The sequence below is a fragment of the Diorhabda carinulata genome, chromosome 1 (assembly GCF_026250575.1).
Source record: "Diorhabda carinulata isolate Delta chromosome 1, icDioCari1.1, whole genome shotgun sequence".
NCBI lineage: Eukaryota > Metazoa > Arthropoda > Insecta > Coleoptera > Chrysomelidae > Diorhabda > Diorhabda carinulata.
In genome coordinates this window covers 9,408,250-9,423,209 of record NC_079460.1, presented here as the reverse complement: position 1 = coordinate 9,423,209, position 14,960 = coordinate 9,408,250, and the positions used below count along the sequence as shown (strand labels likewise).

Here is a 14,960-nt window from a genome sequence, read left to right as displayed (position 1 = left end):
AACTAGTTATATTTAATGTTGGAGAGGATTGGGGTCGGGGGGAGGTGTGTTAAAAGATAGTCTACATTTTTAACAGAAACACACACACACACCCCCGCCACCAATCTTTTCAAACATAAAGTATTTGCAAAATCAACTATTCAAGATAGTGTACATTTTTCAATGTTTAAACCTTAAAAACTATGTTTTTTTCTGGTTTCTTTTTCAGCATAAAAAACTGTATAACATAATAAAATTTCAAGAAAATCGGGCGTATGCAACCTAAACTAAATAATTACCTATGCTTTATCCTAATATCGAAGTATAATTGTAAAATATTTCTGTTTATTGCCAGTTATGATGCTCTTAAGCCAGAATTACACAAAGCTCTGTAATTTCTGGATGCTAGTAAATATCCACTTGTCAACGTTTCTTAAACTGTGGCAATGTGAAGACATTGTTATATTAGGAACTCGTCGAAATTTATTCCAGTATTCTGGTATTGTTTATCATCAAGCATATATTTTGTGCTTTGTAGAAACATTGTCAAGCACCTATGTGCCCCTTTCTTGAATGTGAAATCAGCCACATCTAATCCTCGACTAAAAGATATTCGTTTTTGGCATTAGACAACACACTAATGGTGTATTCCACTGTGTTCACGGTGCCAGAAATACTCTTGGACATTCCACATAGCGACTACGATCGTTGTGGTCTCTGTGAGAACGTTACTCATGATGTCATTACTAACGTTCACGACGACCCTTGTCATAAGGTGGTTCGAGGTGAGCGTTGAAAGAATTAGGGGAAGTTTCAAAATTCAAGCAACGCAAATTACAACCATGAGAATCTATCTCATTATTTGATGCGGTATGGGATATTAAAAGTACTTTTGAAGAATTCTTGTGACGCACCACCAAATATTTTACTATCGCCGCAGAAGATATTTTGATTTTACTTCAATGTAAATTAGTTGAACGTTTTACTAAAAAAATCAATGACTTACAAATTGTAACAAAGTTCTCTAAGTTTTTGCTTGATTGTTTCTGTTTTGCCATTCGTTAATATTTATCTCAACACTCAAAACGCCTCGTAAGCCATTCCACTTGGGTTTACGATTATGACGTTCTGGGCTAAGTGGAACGGGAAAGATCGTGGTCGTGAACGTGATTGTCGTGAGTGCTTAATGAAATGCACCCTCAGACATCTATCTAATCCTAAATTACAGCATCATGAATGTTACGCAAACAATAGGCAACTCCATTCTTTTACTGTTTATTATTCTAGAAGTACTGTTGCTCAATTAACCATCCACATTATTGCAATATGATTTCAATAAAAACGTGTGGTGATGTAAAGACTTTAACCATACTTTATTTAAAATGCTCCAAAAACTGAAATTTTTGGCGTGAATCTTGATACAATTAGTATTTAAGAATGATTTAAATAATAGTGATAATGACTAATGTTGAGAAAGTATAAATATTGTCAACATATAGGTACAGATATGTGAAGGAAACTTTGTCATATAGGAACTATTACTTTCTAATAATAAGCTGAAAAACTTGCTATTAACTGTTTTATTCACGTCCCTTGACATTCGATCTACCAACCATTTGGAAACAGACTCATGTCAATAAAATAAATAAAATTGTTAAGGAATTTGTACAATCAGGTTAATTTAATGAATCATATTATTATAGAATGACAAAAATGCAAAATAGAATATGCTGCTCTATATAAAAATTAAATTAAGGAATTCACGTGATAGTATTAAATATATCATTAACTTTTCTTATTTAATCATTATATTGTCATCAAAATCGAGAAAGTATGAAAAATTCCAAGTCAATAGAATAATTGATTGAAAGTTCATGAAAAGTCGGTTAGAACATTTCATGCGAACAAACAAAAAAACTGACAGGGTAAATAAAATAAAGTGTGGTAAAAATACAAATATTTTTATGAAGTTGGAAGAAACATAATCGATGTATGTAATTTCCTGCAAGGGAATGTTTAAATCATTCTCTTACCATAGTGGTGACGTTTTTTCGGTTGAAATTGTTCAGATATAAGATAAAGTCTCTACTAGAATCGGTAAATATAGAAGTGATTAGATTCTGGCGACTGAGCTTTTATCAAAAAGATCTGACAATAACGTTAATTAAATATCAATTAAATCAGCTTTTTTGCAGTGATATAAATTTTGTAGCTAAATTATATTCCAAATTTACGTTATAAAACTTCATCTACACTCGAATATGTTACATAAAAGTTTTTTAATTACGTTTGTATAAATAAAATCCACATTTTTTTGTCATTTGTATACCTAAATTATTCCATTTAGAGCTTTTTATGTGAGGTCAATTGATTTTTAGATTGGCTGCGGTATCTTAATGTGACAAAATTAAATTACAGTCATTTAAAAATTGCTCAAAATATATTAATCAATGCACTTTCAAGTCTGCTGTATAATTTAAGAAAATATAGGCATTCAAATTGTAGAATATATAACATATTATACATGATGCATTCTCCTCTTAATTGAGAGCGTATCCATTATTTCCACATTTCAGAAGTGGTTGGTGTGCTCTGTACATCCAGTGGATCGACTTTTTATTAACATTTTTTATAAAACATAGCCACAAACCCTGTAGACCGTGATAAACATTGCATTCGGTGAGGCCAAATAAAACTGCGCTTCAGTTTACAACTTAACATCTCTTTACCTGCTAGCCTGAAGCGATTTTGTTCTCAAAAATCTGTTTACCAGATGTGTTGGACATTCTGAAATTACAAATAATAGTTGGTGTGTAAAATTTTAATATATTGCTATATTATGAAGATTTTGAGTTGAATTGAAGAATCGTTAGCATACAATGAACACTTGTCAATTAAATTATCGTCTACATCCTAAAATTGACAAGGAAATTTATATCTATACAGGGTTTTCACAACGTTTGTCTATCATATGTTTTTCAAAAATGACTGTTTAAACAGGACAAACACGTTTGTTAGACTTTATAAAGTCATAAAATGGTTTCCACATTGGTTGGAAATGTATCTATAAATTCATAACACTTATAACTTCAAAAGGCACCTACAACTGCCTAACAACCATTCGGAAGGAACCAGATTAGTTTTGCGAGGCTAATGGCTGAGTGTTTCCTAATAAAAGAGAATTTGCTGAAAATGGTACTGTATAGTGAAGTTTTCACCTGCAGAGTTTACAATAAAGAATCAGAGGTAGTATATGTGATAAGAGTTTCGATAAAAATTAACCTTAACCTTAACCTTGAATGCAAATGGTATCTAAAAATAAACAATTTTGAGAAAATGCTCTTTTTAACTACAATTTCGAAAATTGTTTACCATCTTTCACAAAATCACTATAGTGATGTATATTAAAAATTAAAACCGCATAAACTACAGGAATTGTTATCCATTACAAATTAAATGAGTTATTCGATTTCTATATTCATCACATAATATCAATTAAAGATTAATAGTCATATAGAGAGGGAGAAAATGAACGAGTACCTAAGAGATTGAAAATGATGAATACTCAAATTTATGAAGAATTATATTCAACGATTATAATAACATTTTCTAGATATATATTACGATAATTCAAAATCCCGTGAATATTTGGTAACTCTTGTTTCATTTTATCATACCTATTACTCGGAATCAATTTTTGTATAGTTTTCAATGCCGCAAATATTTGATTCAGGTTATTGCTGTTATTCCGATTTATAGATAAATGTCTAAATTAAGCGTCGCTTATATCAATATCGTGCGCTAGTATTTTATTCCTCTCAATTGTATGATTTGCGAAATCGCAGTATTCATCCTATGATTGTTTAAGAAAACAATGTATGTAACAATTTAAACGCAAAAATTAGGCCGAAGTGTATTACATTAAATTGAGGTATAACTCACTAGAAGGGTCAAGACTAATAAACAAATTTAAGATTGCCAAGTTAAACTTGTAACAGGAGGGAGTATTCATTACTCGGTTCACTGTCTACCGCGCGCCGTAGGAGAAAATAGACTCCTGACTCCTTAAATAAGTCAGATGTCAGATACACTCAATTCACGTCCCGTGTTAGTTAGTGCCTCAGTGGCTGAAAATTAAGAAGACGCGCGTGCATTAATATTTATAAAAATCTTAATTAATATCAAAGTCCGAATATTTTAATGTATAATCATTTTATAAAAACTACTATATAGTGGCAAGTGTTAAGTTGAGGAAAAGTGTTGGGATTTTTTCGCTTTATGGGTAAGATTTGAATTGTTTGAGGATATAGTTAGCTAAACTTTTTGTTTCTCGAGAGACAAAATAAAAATAATAGCAATATATGTACGTAATATAAAAAGGTGACTGAAATATTCGTACGGAAAACACAGCACTCCGCATCAACCAACCTAACATTTCAAATTGGTGAAAGAAAAACTCAGATTTATTTTTAGATCTTGATTATTTTCATAAAGCATGTTTTGAATATTGTGTATCTATGACTAAGATTCTACCGAAATATGTTAAGAGTAATTAATATATGGTTATTGAAAATTCTACAATGATTGGATGTTTTGATTCGCTCTAAAAACAATTTTAACTGCTTGATTTAATAAGGCGATATGCGTTACAATTTTTTGGTCGAGCTATAATTTGTTCTTCACTTATAACTTGTTTAAATTAAACTAACTAACTATAGCTTATTGTATAACAAAACGATAGTATCTGATTGCTAGCAACTTAATTTGACGATAATCAAATAATAATTTTTATGTAAACAACCGTTTCATATTAACATTTGGTTGAATTGCCATCTTAAGCCACCATTCTTCGGAAAAGATCTATCGAAGAAAAATAGTGCAACCTGGAGCATACAAAAAATGCAGAACCTTCAAAAATAGATAAGTAAAAAATATATGCCTATAGATTCATAGTAGCACGATGATATCGACCAGAAATACCTGTTACGTGTTAATTAGAAATTTAATTCCAGAAATATTATGGTGGAATAAGTATTAATTTTATATGAGTATCAATGAACAAAACTGAATTTTCAAAAATAACATCGTACATCTTATACCTGTTATGCTGAAAAAAATTATATATACAGTAATATATATTGAACATTAAATGTGTTATAATAATATATACATTGGCATAGACGAACGAAATATTTTTAATCAACAAAAATTCTTGGAAACAAGAGAGCAAATACCACTAAGTAGGTAGGTATATAAATATCTGTAAAAGTTGAGTTCAAGGAAGTCGTTAGAATCCATGTATAATAATATAGATGAGGGCTACATCCGGCTTTGAAACTACTACTAACATATATATATATATATATATATATATATATATATATATATATATATATATATATATTGTGGTAACAAAACAAAATACCAAATTATACTCTTTTTTAAATATATTCCGAATTGAGATATTTCAAGTTTGTGATAAAATAATCAATTCATATAATTGAAGTACCACAATTTTTTTTAATGAATATATATTAGAAAATAAAAATCATTATAATATATAATATCACAAAGCTCATGTAACTTTAACTAGATAATAGCAAAGTTTGGAAAGAAAGCTGTTAGTTCAGAGGCGTGTACAAAAAGTCATACTATTATTATAGAATACAAATTAAATGCTGGCAGGGAATTGGGGAACCGCATATATAAATATATAATGTTCAGTTCATAATATAAACATTTTGGTTTCTAATATTTGAAATTTTGAAAAGATCCCCGCATTCATTTGAGAATTTCTAATCGATGTAAGGTACGAACCTAACAGAATACGTTTCTTGAACAAGGACATTAACAATTTTTGATCTAAATGTACATTGCACTATCTAAATTAGCTTATTTAGGACACCTAAATAAATGCCAATTTTTAATTATAATTGTTGACATTCTAATAACCAAACGACATTCATCCCTTATGTGTCTCCCAAAAGCGCACGTTTCTGATGTATATATACCCGTAGCGTAAATCTGAAAATAATCAATTGATACGAAATCGAGATATAGGGGTGCGACACATAGGGTAATTATTTTAAGGCAATCGAATAATCAATAGATTGTTATTAATGTGGACATAAATAAACAACTGTCTGGCTTGGGCTATTATTTTATTTTGAATATGACCATTATCTAAGCTGCATAGAGATTGTTACTTGCTGATTAATACAGATAATGTATAATCATCTTCTTCATATTACTGATTCAGTAAATTTACTTGAAAAATTGATAAAGATATAGTCTATTTTTATGTACGAGAGACTAATAAAATCAACGAATACTTACTAACCCAAAACCTAGTAGGATCATTTGAAATTATTTATTACAGAATAATCTGGATATTCCCTGAAATTTTCATGAATATACCTGTACTAATACAAGTTTTCTGGCTATTATAACCATAAGCTGTACAGAACAATAGAAAAAGGTTTGGACTGGTCAGTGTATATTAAGATTACATAGCCGCAACATAAGATCTATGACTACCATTTTGCCAATAGGCCAATAAAATTAAGTCGAAAAATCGTTGGAGTTGGAAATCGTTTTAAAACCTCAATTTGGTCCTAAATGCATGTAATCTCAGTTTGCACTATCCCAGGCGGTGAGTTAATTTTTAGTAGTCGAAAAATCGCCAAATTTTTTCACTTTTTTATTAGATGTTGATGGTCCTTCATCTAGATGCTCGAACGACGCGGTTGTATATCAAGGTCCTCTTCACATGGATTATCTTCAACGGAACTATCCTCACCAATTTCTGCTTCTACGGCAATATGAGTCACATCCTCATCTCGAAGGATGTTCAATTCGAGCATGACTGGCCGTTGAAGTTGAGGCATATTCGTGCCTACTTTTCGGCAGCTGCACTTCCCTTTACATTCCTTTATACATTTATATTGATAATTTCAACTGGAGCTAGGTCCTTAGTGTTTGGTGAAGATAGGGCGAAGCCCAAAGTCCGTCCTTCTCCAACCCCAGGTCAGAAGATCCTTTGGTCTATCATACCAGCCCTGGATTTGAAGATAAACTCGCAGAATATATTGGCCGGTGGTTGTATTTGTTGGAGGTAGAGAAACCAGCTCGAAATTTAGCTTTGTTGGTGATCTTGATATCGCTCGTAGCGGATTTGGTCCAAGGAGGTCTCATCTGCCAAAAACTGTTGACCTGCTGAAATGAGAACCTCAAGACCTTAAGACTTCTTTGGTAGTTGAAGTACTTGGGAGAGTAGAAGGTGTTCTGAGAAGTTCCTTTTCTAGGTTTCGTGACGTAAATGGTGGATGAACTTTGTGCTTTGGCGATTAATAAAATTAATAAGTTACTCCTGTGCTATTGGACATCACACACTGCCTTAGTGAAAAGGGATCATAAGGTGAAAACCAATTAAGAAGAATTGCAATGTCTGCATCGTTTTCTGCACCCTTGAGAACCTAGCATCTACGTGCTGCTCTGTGCTATACTTCACGCCACAAAAGTCTTCCACTAGTACGGAAATCTTCATAAGAGTAGGCATTGTGGCAACCCAAGTCACCAGGGTACTGCCCGCTATGCCTTGTCCATGTGACAGCCCACCTTGCGCTTTCAGAGACCTCATGATGACCTACTCAATAGTCTTATCAGTAAACAAATCAGACCAAAATTTATCAGATCTTCTGATGGTGAAGAAGCCTTGATTCACAAATTTGTCATATTCATCAGTCAAGATCTTTTGTTCCAAATCTATCATGTCTTGGAAGTACAATTGGCATAACATAGTATATAAAACGTCGGAATGAAAGTACGGTAACACCCGTTGCACCGACTGTAGATGTAATTGCCAATTTCCAGTTCGCTCAGCCTCGCTTGACGATGGACATGTGACATGTGAAAATACAGCTTTCACAGCTTTGCGGTAGGTCTAACATTTTCTCATAGAATTGTTGGATAATGCTCATGAGTGCTGGTTGGTCCAGAAATTGAGAAAAATGTGGAACTACTATATTGTTTAACGTATCTATTATTCGTTGATTATTTTATTGAAAATGAATTACAGAAAAATACACAAACAATGCACTCATGGCAAACCAAATGGTTAAATAATCTGAAAGATGCTTCTATAGTAAACTCAACTTATAATAGTCCCAGAGCTGACTACATAAAACAGCATCGATAAGGTACAAGACGTTTGAGCTTGGAAACGAGGGGACCGCAATTAGTACATCACCAAACGGCATTTCTGGCACTCGGATATGAAAATGCCAGCCGATTTTCCCGGGAGAAAAAATGGGTTGGAAAACCTCATATGGTACACGAGTAAAAACTGTTGGATCTTGGGGTCCGAACCTCAAATAAGTATGCTGTAATAACGTAAAAAAAGATTGTATTTCAGGGAGTTTTCATCGTTTCCTAATGATTTTTTTTTAATTTTGGGTAGCGCAAACAGATAGTTTCAATGAAGCCAACAAAAATAATTTTCAATTGAGTCGAAAACGAATTTTCCGACACATTCGGTGACTTCTAGCGACGCTTTTCCGACCTCCAAAACTTCTGGCGTTGTTATTTGAGGTTCGGACCCCACGATCCAAGAGTTTTCACTCGTGTACCATATGAGGTTTTTCAGCCCATTTTTTCGCCTGGGAAAACCAGCGAGTATTTTCATATCCGACCTGTATAGAGTGCCAGAAGTGCCTTTTGGTTATGTACTAATTGCGAGCCCCCCGTTCCCAAGCTCAAACGTCGTGTACCTTATCGATGCTGTTTTATGTAGCCAACTCCCCGACTAGAAGGGCGAGTCGTGTAAATATTTGCCCGAGTTGAGTATGTAGCGATAACATATTTAATTACTTGATTTTAGTCTGGAAAATACCTTATTCATGACCAATGACTGAAAAATTGAAATAATTTGGATTTGATGTATTTTTTCTAATTAATTGTGTTCATGATGAAAAGTTGAACATATGGAATGGTGAATTCTTGAAAACCAATATCGTCTGGATAAAAAATACAATTTGAATGTCTCACAGGACAGAAAGTTAAAATAAAATCTCTACCTCATTTTTAAAATAATTTCCATGTCTCGTCCTTATAGTATCCTATTCGTTATTAACATTCACTATAAGTCTTCGGAGTCAATACCCTTAATTAGCTACAACAGCTATTAATTAATTGTTGCCTGTTGGACTTTCATATCTCTACGTCTCATATTTTTCATTTATCAGGGAAATAAAACAATACAAGAAACTTTGAGGTAAGTTGCAGCTTTCTATTTAAAACCTCTATTTTCATTATTGTAGAAAGCTCTACTTTTCATAATTATCAGTAAAATTTACAAAGTAGAGGCACTAATGATGATTGAATTGACTGGAATAACCCTGAGAAGTTGATTTCAGTTATAAGTCAATCATAGAAATAACAAATTTCAATTTGGTTATTGCGCGCCCAAACTGTGCCATATTTTTTTGACAAACCAATGAACACCTAACCAAAATTTATTTCTATATTTATTTGAAGAAACTATTTGACAAAGCTTTGACATTATGAGAAAGAAAAGTACTGCTGGAAACTACAAATACAGGATATGATAAACAGTTTTCCGAATAAAAAATTGATATTATTTTAACTTAGAACGAAACGCATGGGCATAACAAGATAACCGAAATGATCAAATATATATGAGAAAATGGAAAAGAAGAATACTCAAGATTGGAAGATCGGAACAATTCTATTATTATATAAGAAGGGGATGAACAGACTTAACAATTAGAAAGGAAAGGAAATTTAGATAGTAGGGAGACCCCCAAAAATAATAAGAGATTCCAGAATGTATAGAAATATACTGCAGGCAAAACCCCATGTAACAAGAGAAACAGTACGTTCAAAACTAATACGGAACACAAAAATATCGTGTATCATCGAAGAAAAAAATATCTCGGGTGTAGACAATAATATTGGCAAAGAATAAAAAGGATTAAAATATAATTCTATATAAACAGTAAATTGCTTATTTCTTCTCTTCTAAAAAATCATTTTCGATAATAATTTACATGCTTATTACTTTCAGAATCCATATGAATCCGTTTTTTTCTAGGATCTTCTATGTCATATATCTTATGAATCTATTTTACCATCTTCTTTAATAGGTATATACAATTATAAAAATAGACCAGATCATCTGAGTTTGGTTATGATTAACTATATAATGAAAATATGTATAGAGATTGTAAAATTCGCCTTATTTTTAAGGTATACATTTTTTTTTATAAATATTGTTTTTCAAGTTTGAAATTTGGAACCTAAAAAACCGGTATATGAATCAATAGATATGCACGACCTTTATTAATTGTAAATTCGTAAAATAAAACCGCATTGTTCCGAATATGATATGATATAGACAATTAGCTAACCAATTTAGTTAATTTACGAGATACACATACGATGCAATGACGATTAACCTTAGTTTAGAAATTCTGATTTTAATGTAGTTGTTGATTTAATCATTATACATAGAAATTATAAGAAATGTACTGCTGATTTCGATAGATTGTTCAAAAATCAACTTCCACAAAAATTATCTCCGAAAAAAGATTGCTGAAAATGTTTTTATATGGTAATCCTATAGGTATATATTTTGGTATCATTTTTATATTGTCTGAATAGAATACATTCGATGTTAGAACAGAAAGGAAATAACATTTTGTCAATCTATTTCAATTATTAAATTTTAATTGGACACTGCGTGATCTAATAACATTTTATTGGATCATTGCCATTTTAAAAAATGAAGATAATATTCGGTCAACAAATAACATCGAAAACAGCGATCAATAAATTGAACATTTCACTCAAAATTATTTTTAACTGAAAGTTATAGCTAATGTTTGTTATATCTAGCCAATAAGTAGGTGGTTTTTTCACTTTATTTACGATGACATGTATGTTGAAAGTATAGAAATTTAGTGAAGTTTCCATCCGAGAGCTTTAAGAGATTTTTGTAAGAAAAATAGTTGACTGAAAGAAACATTTTGTTCTATACACCATCTAGCCAGGAGCCAGAAAAGAAAGTATCTCGAAAACTATTCGTCGTAGAGATAAAAACTGTGTGTATTTTAAAGTTGAGCTTCGAATAATTTTTGTTCAACAGTTTTGATATATTTACAAAATTAGGTTAGTGTTTCTACATTCTTTGCAATAAACAACTGTAGCTCCTAAACACTAAACTGATTTTAACAAAATTTATTCCATACTGACTGGTGAAATAAGTTAAGCAGCGCATTGACGTTGTACAACGGCGCCGTATGTAAAATAGTGGAAGTATTGTTTTACGTTTGTGTTCTCGGCATTGAAATATATTAAGGAACATTTAGGGCTCCCAAATTTACTATGAATACAACAAAACTTTTGTTATTTTCGAAATACAATTTAATTGATCCAACGATTTTACCGATAATGGGATATTGAATATAAGGAAAAATCCAATAATTATAATCCAAGATATGAAATAATCCCTGCGTCAAATTTTTCTCACCAGTGCAATATGGCATTGACATTAGCACTGGCCAAACTATAATGGTATACATTTTAGAATCCAATCTTAGTCTAGTAAGAAGGAGTATTGTTGCTCAATCAAACTCACCTTATCCGTGGTATGACTTAATTGTTACTGATCCTGATAAAGCGCTTTTGTTTATGATAACGGAAAAAATTAGATCCAATAACATAAGTTTTATGCATCTTGAGGATTATAATAAATTTATTTTCCATGGACTTTTCTGGCGATACCAGATTTCTTACCGCAAATCTACTAGATATACCACTTCAATTTATTTTCAGTCAAATCTTCTCTGTTATAGCTGCAATACATAATCACAGTCACAATTTTGGTTTATACTTGTGTTTGAACACTGGAGATTTTAAATAAGAACAAACTTCATCCCTTATCCTTGCACAATAAATAACAGCACTAAAACTAGGCATTTCAACGGACTAAATATTCATAGATTTCCAAATAGAAATATTTGATTTTAGATATAATAATTTCTTTGTTTTTCCTTTAACTAACTTTGTAGTGAAACAAAATAGCAACCATCAATTCACATGTTTAATTAAATTTTCCCCCAGTCTATGCTGTACGTTTTCACTAAGCAGTCATAGAGTCTACAGCGCCTTAAGACGTGTATTCTACCTATGAATTTCGCCTACAATACGCCTTTTTGCGTTATTATTACCAAATTGGTGTCATATAGGATTTCTCTACGAAACAGCTTAAGCGTGTTCTATTTGTGGTCACAATAATTGAGCAAACAGATTTTTGACAGTCACTAAATTTCGTCCAATCATCCAAACTTTATACTCAAGTAGTTATCTTTACGTCAGAAAATTCTTATAATTAACCCTATACAGGAAATCTTTTTCAAGTCAAATTAGTTTGCGTTTTGTACTCTGTTGTTATTACATTTTAAGGGAGTCGTCACTGGAATATAATATTGAGTCATAGCCCTTTGGCGACGCCTTATACCAAATAATTTCATGTATTAAACAACCAAATTTAATGTTTCTAACAAATAATTACTTTAGTTAGCGATTCATAAACACAAGATGTTTAAACTCATTTCTGAGTACTCTTAAAATGGGTAAGAAACAGAACGGATATGTTTATAATTAATTATTTACACAAAATTTATTGCTTTGAACTCATTGCGACGTTATATACGTCGACTCATTGATTGAAATGAATTCTGACTTGGTTCATAATGACGAATCGAGATTTGGAAAATCTTAATGCTATAAGATAAAAACATTAGCAAAACGAATTAAAAATATAATTTTATTTTATCGTTTCATTTAATTTATCCCGTCGAACAGACTCTTAATTTTTTCTTTTTGCATTGATATTCTCCTACACCCTGTATAAGTAATTGACAATACATTGAGAACATCGATAAGAATATAATTCTAGGAAGGTCAGTTAATTCTAATAGACACTGTATTTGTCAACAGGACAAGCAGCACCAGATGTTTTCGGTACTTGAATTTACCATGTGTACACTGTTGCCAGTTTTTTCAATTATTCTTCAAAAAATTGAAAGAAAAAAAGTTAAAACAGATTCAATTTACATAAAAAAGCTAAATCAATTTGTCAATACCTGAATCTTACCATATTCATGCCATATCTCCATAACTACTTCAATTTATGTTTATTGTCAATGTTTGCATCCTCAAATGTGAATTCTGGATAAACTCCGGAATTTTTAATATACATACTTTACTTTGAAGTGTCCGAAATAGATCTGTCAAGAACTTTTTGGAATAGTCCTCCAGACAGAGGATGAAAAAATTATTAAAAAGTACTTTGGAGGAACAATAAAAATTCAACTTTAAGCTAAAGTTGTATTTTTTTTAATTTACCCTATTACTTACCCTGGAGTAGCTAGTGCTTAAGGTATGTCAATTACAGCTTTAATTTTTGTAATCAAGTTAAAGTAATAAAACAATTTATTTAGAAAATAAAAATATAACTCTCTCTCTACGGACGATAATTCCAAAAATTTTTTGACAGATCTATTTCGGATACCTAGAAGTAACTTATAGGTACTGAAAACGTAGAAGCTTACAAAAGAATCCGCATTTGTGGACCAATTTTAGAAGTCTTACCATAACTCTGGTGATATAATCATTTGAAAGTTCAATTTTTATTGTATAAACTAAAAATGATCTGTTTCACGAAGGAACAACTTTCAAAGTACTTATAAATCCTGAGCAATGTAGAATCTCTCTTAGGTTATAACAAACACACTGTCGCAAACACTTAAATTCGATTATTTCAGGTACTTATAATGTAGCTGACGGTTGTTATTTTTAATTAGTTAGACTTCAGTTTATTAGCAATATTAGAAATATTTATTGGCTACAATTTAATTTTGTATATTTGTTAGCTATTGATTCGGTTTATGTAGCCTATTTTCTCCTCTTGTTGCTTTTAAAAACGATCCATATAAAATTTCGCAGTTTTTTTATTACTGTATGTATAACTGACCGAGGACTTAATAATCAATATTCTGATTGTACTGTTTATTCCTAAGGAGAATTGTATTTTTCACACTCCAGCTATCCTGTATCATTCATTTTAAAATGCTTTTCCAATATTAACCAGAAGTTATTTTAATCTGGTTAGGTCGTTAAGTACTTGACATCTATCGATCATGCAGTTCTTCAATAAAGTTGAGCTTTTGAAGTGTTCTGTGTACCTAATATTAAAATTACTGTCTGGTATACTTAGACTTATCTATAAACACATAATGATGAAAAACAAGTTTAATCAATGTTGAAATTTATTGTAATACCTAGTAAGTATTTTAAAAATAATATTTCTAGATATCGACTTTCTTCAAGGACTGGAAATTAAATATTTTTGATCAACGAACAAATAAACCTAGGAAATATTGAAATGTATTTTTAAAAAAAGCAGCTTTCGTTTATAAACAGACATTTTATTTATTGTTCTAATAATTTTAAATCTAGTAATATCTTGTTGAATTGTAGACCAATAATGGGATGGAAGGAGCTGAAAATATGAATTATCAAACTGTTGAAAATATGTTTGCCTCTTAATCAAATATGGCTTTCGATTCTCATCATAATATAATAAGTATACTTACGACAAAATGACAATGAAAATATTTGGAATTTGAAATCTAATTGATTTATCACTTGATTTTCAGCACGACAACATGACTAAATCTGAAATTTTCTTACCTGATCTAATTTTACAGTGTTGAATGTTTCTTGTAAACAGAATCAATCAGTAGAATCAAAAATAGTTACACCATAAAACATAAGAAATTCAGTACACTTGAAGAGAAATCGATTCAAGTGCCAATTTTTAGTGAATACATTATAAAACTTTGTTTTCGCTTTACATTTTTTTCCCGTTTACCTTGAAGTAAATCTCCGATATCCAA

General features: G+C 31.1%; 1 protein-coding gene across 4 annotated transcripts in view; it reads left to right on the top strand.

Moving 5' to 3' along the window:
• The first annotated feature begins 3,955 nt into the window (after positions 1 to 3,955).
• Positions 3,956 to 14,960, top strand: part of LOC130894547 (fibroblast growth factor receptor homolog 1-like) — a 44,032-nt gene continuing 33,027 nt past the window's right edge. For 2 of the 4 annotated variants that reach the window (XM_057801451.1, XM_057801443.1), the window contains exon 1: positions 3,984 to 4,261. The gene's annotated coding sequence lies outside the window, so the exon portion shown is untranslated. Of the gene's footprint in view, positions 4,262 to 14,960 lie in introns of all 4 variants that reach the window. The other 2 variants (XM_057801435.1, XM_057801428.1) reach the window with 2 other exon arrangements.